The sequence below is a fragment of the Danio rerio genome, chromosome 23 (genome assembly GCF_049306965.1).
Source record: "Danio rerio strain Tuebingen ecotype United States chromosome 23, GRCz12tu, whole genome shotgun sequence".
In the NCBI taxonomy this organism is placed as follows: domain Eukaryota; kingdom Metazoa; phylum Chordata; class Actinopteri; order Cypriniformes; family Danionidae; genus Danio; species Danio rerio.
In genome coordinates, this window is record NC_133198.1 from 46,105,001 (window position 1) to 46,111,385 (window position 6,385).

A 6,385-nucleotide genomic window follows, 5' to 3' on the forward strand; every position below is an offset into this window, starting at 1 on the left:
CTAATATTTAAAAAAAAAAATAACGGCATGGATTAGATGGTTAATGTATGCAATTTTTGTAGATTACCCAGCATTTAACTGGAATATGAACCGTATTTTACCGTGGAACAGTTAATCAGTATGTTACTGTATTTAAAGCTGCATTGTAAAAAATGACTGTATATTTGACAGCATACAATACAGTCATTTCTGTTGAGCATGTGAACACATCAGCTGTGTGTGGGCTGTATGATGTCAACAGTGCTCAAAATGAAGACTGTGAATTGACCTAGTCAAAGTCCTCAGCTATGTCCAATTGATATGCTTTGGCATGGCCTTAGAAATAATCATTTGAATCTATTAATTGTCACTCTGACCGGATCATTTGGATCAGTGATTTTAGAGAATTGCTCTTAATGAGTCTTTTGAATCAATGAATCTCGACACTCCCTCTGAATGGATCATTTGAATCAGTGTATCTTCAGACTAGCTCTGAATAAATCATTTAAATCAGTGAATCATGTGGCTCTGAATGGATCATTTGAATCAATGAATTTTGTGAGAGACACTCTGAATGGATCATTACAATTAATGAATCTCTAGAATCAATCTGAATGGATCATTTTAATCAATGAATCTTGAGAATCCTTCTGAATGGATCATTTGAATCAATGAATTTAGTGAGAGTCACTCTCAATGGATCATTTGAATCAATGAATCTTGAGAATCACTCTAAATGGATCATTTGAATCAATGAATCTTGAGAATCCTTCTTAATGGATCATTTGAATCGATTAATCTTGAGACTCACTCTGAATCGATCATTTAAATCAATGAATATTGAGAATCACTCTGAATGGATCATTTGAATCAATGAATCTTGAGAATCCTTCTGAATGGATCATTTGAATCAATGATTTTGGTAAGAGTCACTCTCATTGGATCATTTGAATCAATGAATCTTGAGAATATCTCTGAATGGATCATTTGAATCAATGAATCTTGAGAATCCTTCTGAATGGATCATTAGAATCAATAAATCTTGAGAATCCCTCTCAATGGATCATTTAAATCAATGAATCTTTAGAATCACTCTCAATGGATCATTTGAATTAATTATTCTTGAGAATCACTCTAAATAGATCATTTGAATCGTTAAACGCAGACTCGCTCTGACCGGATCATTTGGATCAGTGAGTTGTGAGAGCTTAGTTTAGTTTTCATTTTCCTTCAGCTTAGTTCCTTATTTATCAGGGGTTACCACAGTGGAATGAAACACCAACTATTCTGGCATTTTACGTAGCGGATGCCCTTCCAGCCACAACCAAATACTGGGAAACACCCATACACACTCACATTCACACACACACACCTAAAACATACAGCCAATTTAGTTCATCCATTTCACCTATAGCGCATGTGTTTGGACTGTGGGGGAAACCGGAGCACCCGGAGGAAACCCACGCCAACATGAGGAGAACATGCAAACTCCACACAGATATGCCAACTGACCCAGCCGGGTATCGAACCAGCGATTTTATTGTGTGAGTGCTCTCCGTCCTCTTTCATCCCTAAAAACGCTCAAATCTCAAATCTGCCGTTCCAGCTCGTTTTAAAGGTGAAAGATCTCATGACGCAGGAACACAATAGACTCACTGTGAGAGACAGACTGAAATGACGTGAGCTCAGAGATCTGCAGCCATCAGAATGTGGCTCGTCTGAGACAATAAATCCATCCACATGGTTAATAGAAAACCTTTACTTTTAGCAAGCGGCTAATCAGCATTACAGCGTCTAATGTGAAGAAAAAATTCTCTCACACTCTCATGCATTCAAGCATTCATGCTCTTTATGGGGTTCTTTATTACAACAACAACACTTTTATTCATTGAAGATCCATATTAGAATGATGCTGGAAATTCGGGTTTAAATCAGTTGAAATACGGTTTAAATAGGGATGAACTACATTTTAAAATGCTATCAAATATGATATTTGATTAATTTTAGCAGCTTTATTGGACTTTTTATTTCTTTATTTTGGGGAAAAATACAAATTATCAATGCTAATAAAAGTAAGAATCAGTGAATCATGATACGCACACTGACTGAGTCATTCAAATCAGTCAATCATGAGACGCACACTGACTGAGTCATTTAAATGAGTGAATCATGAGACGCACACTGACTGAGTCATTTAAATCAGTCAATCATGAGACGCACACTGACTGAGTCATTTAAATCAGTGAATCATGAGACACACACTGACTGAGTCATTTAAATCAGTGAATCCTGCGACGCACACTGACTGAATTATTAAATGAGTGAATCATGAGACGCACACTGACTGAGTCATTTAAATCAGTGAATCCTGCGACGCACACTGACTGAATCATTAAATGAGTGAATCATGAGATGCACACTGACTGAGTCATTCAAATCAGTCAATCATGAGACGCACACTGACTGAGTCATTTAAATCAGTGAATCATGAGACGCACACTGACTGAGTCATTTAAATCAGTGAATCATGAGACGCACACTGACTGAGTCATTTAAATCAGTCAATCATGAGACACACACTGACTGAGTCATTTAAATCAGTGAATCCTGCGACGCACACTGACTGAATCATTAAATGAGTGAATCATGAGACACACACTGACTGAGTCATTCAAATCAGTTAATCATGAGACGCACACTAACTGAATCATTAAATGAGTGAATCATGAGACACACACTGACTGAGTCATTTAAATCAGTGAATCATGAGACGCACACTGACTGAGTCATTTAAATCAGTCAATCATGAGACACACACTGACTGAGTCATTTAAATCAGTGAATCATGAGACACACACTGACTGAATCATTAAATGAGTGAATCATGAGACGCACACTGACTGAGTCATTTAAATCAGTCAATCATGAGACGCACACTGACTGAGTCATTTAAATCAGTCAATCATGAGACGCACACTGACTGAGTCATTTAAATCAGTCAATCCTGCGACGCACACTGACTGAGTCATTTAAATCAGTGAATCATGAGACGCACACTGACTGAGTCATTTAAATCAGTGAATCATGAGACACACACTGACTGAGTCATTTAAATCAGTGAATCCTGCGACGCACACTGACTGAATTATTAAATGAGTGAATCATGAGACACACACTGACTGAGTCATTCAAATCAGTTAATCATGAGACGCACACTAACTGAATCATTAAATGAGTGAATCATGAGACACACACTGACTGAGTCATTTAAATCAGTGAATCATGAGACGCACACTGACTGAGTCATTTAAATCAGTCAATCATGAGACACACACTGACTGAGTCATTTAAATCAGTGAATCCTGCGACGCACACTGACTGAGTCATTAAATGAGTGAATCATGAGACGCACACTGACTGAGTCATTTAAATCAGTGAATCCTGCGACGCACACTGACTGAATCATTAAATGAGTGAATCATGAGATGCACACTGACTGAGTCATTCAAATCAGTCAATCATGAGACGCACACTGACTGAGTCATTTAAATCAGTGAATCATGAGACGCACACTGACTGAGTCATTTAAATCAGTGAATCATGAGACGCACACTGACTGAGTCATTTAAATCAGTCAATCATGAGACACACACTGACTGAGTCATTTAAATCAGTGAATCCTGCGACGCACACTGACTGAATCATTAAATGAGTGAATCATGAGACACACACTGACTGAGTCATTCAAATCAGTTAATCATGAGACGCACACTAACTGAATCATTAAATGAGTGAATCATGAGACACACACTGACTGAGTCATTTAAATCAGTGAATCATGAGACGCACACTGACTGAGTCATTTAAATCAGTCAATCATGAGACACACACTGACTGAGTCATTTAAATCAGTGAATCCTGCGACGCACACTGACTGAATCATTAAATGAGTGAATCATGAGACGCACACTGACTGAGTCATTTAAATCAGTCAATCATGAGACGCACACTGACTGAGTCATTTAAATGAGTGAATCATGAGACGCACATTGACTGAGTCATTTAAATCAGTGAATCCTGCGACGCACACTGACTGAATCATTAAATGAGTGAATCATGAGATGCACACTGACTGAGTCATTTAAATCAGTCAATCATGAGACGCACACTGACTGAGTCATTTAAATGAGTGAATCATGAGACGCACATTGACTGGATCACAGAAATCTGCAAGTCATTAACCAGAGATTCTCTGTCTGGATAATTTGATTCAGTGAATCACAAGCCTTGCTCTGACCAGATCATTTGAATCAGCAAATCGTTAGACACACACACTGACAGAATCATTTGATTCAGTGAATTGTGAGACACACATACTGACAGAATCATTTAAGTCAGTGAATTGCGAGCCTTGCTCTGGCCAGATCATTTGAATCAGTGAATCATTTGACACACACACACTGACAGAATCAATTTAATCAGTGAATTGTGAGACTCTCTGAGTGGATAAGACTCACTGAGTCTTAAAGCGGTGCAGGGCGGTTAGACATTTTATTCGGATTGATGCTGCGCTAACGCCACGTGACTGTCACATGTGGCATCAAAGTACCACGACAGCGCTCCGAGATCAGACGACTGATTCAGCCAGTGCAGCATCTGAAGAGCGACTGCTAGAGCTGCAATAACGGCAATGATATTACATGATTGGCCGAGTTTACCACATGACAACAACCACGTGTGTTTCGGGTTTATTATTGGACAAATTCCGATTCACAAATTTCAGAACAAACAATTCACTTTTCGTACCCTCTCTATCTTGTACACATTGTGCTTATTAAAAGACTACTCATATTTTACTGCACTAATCATGTTTTGATTAGTTTGAGGCCACACCCCTTTGCACGGCCCTGCCTCTTGCTACCCCTTATTTCTCTCATAAGTTTGTTATATGTTTAATTCATAATTTTTTTAATGTTTAAAAAAGAACTATAGTTTGTAGAGACTGTATTCTGTTTTATTTGTGCTGTAAACCTTTTTTTCTTTTTGAAAGAAAGAAAGAAAGAAAGAAAGAAAGATAGATCATAAACATAAACATCGTTCTGATTGGATCATTTGAATGAGTGAATCTTGGATATTCCTCAGAATGGATCATTTGAATCAATAAATTGTGAGATTCATTCTGACTGAATCATTTGAGTCGAATCTCAACACTCACTCTGAATGGATCATTTAAATCAGTAAATCTTGAATATCGCTCTGAATGGATCCTTTCAATAAATGAGTTTTGAGTCATTCTGACTGAATCATTTGAGTGAATGAATCATATAAATCAGTAAATCTTGAATATTGCTCTGAATGGATCCTTTAAATAAATGACTTTTGAGAGTCATTCTGACTGAATCATTTGAGTCAATGAATCTTAACACTCACTCTGAATGGATCATTTTAATCAGTAAATCTTGAATATCGCTCTGAATGGATCCTTTGAATAAATGAGTTTTGAGAGTCATTCTGACTGAATGATTTGAGTCAATGAATCTCAACACTCACTCTGAATGAATCATTTAAATCAGTAAATCTTGAATAACGCACTGAATGGATCCTTTGAATCAATGAATTGTGAGAGTCATTCTGACTGAATCGTTTGAGTCAATGAATCTCAACACTCACTCTGAATGGATCATTTAAATCAGTAAATCTTTAATATTGCTCTGAATGGATCCTTTGAATAAATACATTGTGAGAGTCATTCTGACTGAATCATTTGAGTCAATGAATCTCAACACTCACTCTGAATGGATCATTTAAATCATTCAATCTTGAATATCGCTCTGCTTTGAATCAATGCACTGTTATTGTCACCCTGAGTGAATCATCTGAATCAGTGAATCGTTAACAGAAGTTTTACAAACACTGTAATGTGTACTGTATGTAGTAGTTCATGTACTTGCTTTTGTAGTGATCCCTTGCTTTTGAAAATATTAAAGTAAAACAATACTAAACTGTGGGTAAAACTGTTTGCATTGTGTTCATCATGGAAACTTCACAGCTATTTATTAAACACAAACAAAACCAATTTGTCTGTAAGCCACGATTGTGTAACTTGTCTCTCTGGATGCATAAATTTATGTAGAAAATTTGATTTAAACAAGAATAAGTTCTGCTCTTGAATAAAAAGTATTGTTCTGTCACAGTGAAACAACATGTCAGCCCATTCAGATTGGGTTCTTTTGTTCGTGTGCATTCTTCTGTCCTGTTTCACATCATTTTAAGCTTATATTTGGCTCTGATATTTGATTTAATATCAGATTTTTTTTAATTGATCTGTTTCACAAAGAATGAAGAAAGAATCTGACAACACATGATCATGCTCACAGAGATTTCTCAAGATGATTCTAACCTGACT